The sequence below is a fragment of the Limulus polyphemus genome, unplaced genomic scaffold (assembly GCF_000517525.1).
Source record: "Limulus polyphemus unplaced genomic scaffold, Limulus_polyphemus-2.1.2 Scaffold23, whole genome shotgun sequence".
NCBI lineage: Eukaryota > Metazoa > Arthropoda > Merostomata > Xiphosura > Limulidae > Limulus > Limulus polyphemus.
The window spans coordinates 1,508,312-1,510,884 of NW_013665633.1; positions in this window are offsets into that span (position 1 = coordinate 1,508,312).

A 2,573-nucleotide genomic window follows, 5' to 3' on the forward strand; every position below is an offset into this window, starting at 1 on the left:
AGGCCATGGCCGGCGACCCGAAATGTGAGTGACGTAAATTATCTGTGGAAAAGAAAACTCATAAACATTATCACTTGGCATAACAAATGTGAATTTGGTGTACCCACTGTCTCATTTGATTATCATGGAATGTTTTTTATCATGTGGATTGAAATATTTCCAAAATACCCAGTTTTCTGAATATTATATTAACATTTTCCAGTGCAAGACCAGTTATGATGCATGAAATGCAAACAGTGCATATAACACTGGAGGTGAGAAATAACAATTTTGTGGGGAGGTGTAGTTACTCTTTCTGTGCTATAAACTTGTAGCTGGAAACAATCCGTTGTTTTTGTTCAGAACGAATCGCTAATAAAGGAACAAAAACAAGACAATTCAATTCCGAATCCTTGAATTGAACATATTTTTTATTAATGATATTTGTATAACTGTGGGTAATTGCGTGCATTGAATAATTCAATACCTTCATTCCTTTTAATATCAACTCAACAAATAAAATGTTAAAGAGTTGAAATCCTTGAAAGATCATTCAATAATAGTACGAATCAAAATCAGCTTATTTAAGAATAAAATCTATGTTTTTATTTATAGTTTGAGTTGTATTTAAGTGCAAAGATACATATTGGACTATCTGTGCTGTGCATACTACGGGTATCCAACCCTGATTTTTAACATTATAAGCCAATATACCTAATTCTGAACCACCAGGGAACGCAAATATATCTTAATGGCACATGTTGCATACTTTTAAAATCATAGAAGGATGATTTGGGAATTGATTCGAAGTGAGGTTTTACCGAGCTTCATTGTAGTAGCTATACTGGATAAATACTTTTGGACATCTTTTCTTAAGTGAGCGTATTGTTGTAACAGTTTCCATCATTGGATGGGCTTTTTTATACTATTCGGTAACAATAAAGCAAATTCAAGTTTACTTAATGAAAGAGAACGTGTTTTATTTCCTCTAACACAAGTTCTACAAACTCATCAAGCAATAAGTTTAACTCACAGATAAGACTAAACAGTCACTTACTTGTTAAACTTCTTTTTGCGTCTATGGCACAAGCTCAAAATTGACTGACTAAACATTCACTAATTTAATAATCGACCGATAACACTGTTAACAGACTCACTGACATACCAACAACTCTTCAGTGTACAACTCTCTTGTGTTCTAATATCATTACAATATTTTTGTACCAAGTCTCTTAAAACATTCGAGATGTCATATCAAACCTAGACACTTAGGAAATTTTTAGGCATCACACGTCATCACTACATCAGATCAAAATCTCCCCCTACCAACCAGTACATAATTTCTAAATTAAAATATTAAAAACAGTTCACAACAGTTCCTGAGTTGTGAAGTCCTTTGAACAGCTCTAATACACCAATAAAACAGCAATACATTAAACTTCAAATTACATAATTAGCAATAAAATCAATCTTTACCAATTACAACATTAATATTCAAACATCACATATTACAACTATTGAATTATACTGAAATATTCAAAACGCAAAGCACAATCTTAATTTTTATCAACAAGGCAGTATTTATTTCTATACTGATTTGTAGTACCTAAACTGCCCTGCCATCAAGTCTTTTGATTGTGTATCTCTTCTGGTCTTATAGTACAAATACAGGACGACCTATTTTCATTTATTGTCAATTGGGCATTTCTCTCTCTGGGTAAATTGTCGAGCTAATTCACTGGTGGCTGTATCCCTGTTGATACTCTGGAAGTGATATTAAGAACCTTGGGAAAGACCGTTCATTTTTCTGGATTTTACTGTATTACATCCAGGCTGACTGTCTTTGTATGTCCATCTTTGTTGTTACTCGAAGTTCAGCCTCTATTAATGTAATTGTTATATAGTGCATGAGAATTTCCATGTCATGTACAATGAAGCCATTTGAAGCTAGCCTCACTTCCATGTTTCTGCATGAAGTTAGTTCACAATATGCATTCATCCTCTATGTAAATTACCCACGCATCATGTTATGTAGAGAAGCTTTCCACGGTGAGAGTAGCTTTAAACTATTTGTAGCTGGAACTTTATGCCAACTTGCTATTCATTTAAATCCATCCTCTTTTTGCACTTGGGAAGAAATGTCCTACTTTTAGTTAAAAAATTAGGTCAGACAATTATAGCCCTAGAACCAGTTTCTACAAATGCATTGCAAATCTTTCCATCAATAAATTCATTAATTGATATTGTTAAATAATAGACCTTTTTTTTTTCTGTTGAGATAGGGTTGATGGGGCATTTTCAACTTTTGGGTATCATTTTTTTATATATTTTCATCTGTTGATTCCTCACAGTCCCAGCTGTAATGTCTATGTTTCCCACATTTACAGCAGTCCTTTGGAAGGAGTTTTTATTTCCTATAGGCATTCGTCTACAGTTCCTGAAAATGTGTCATTTTAAATCGTAATTGAAGCATCTAATAGTTGTTATAGCATTCAACTGGAAGATTTCTTAATGTTGTTAAAGCTGGTTCTTTTAATTGAGCAGAAAAGTTAATAGTTTGTTGTTTATCAGTCCATTTATTTACTTTAGTAATT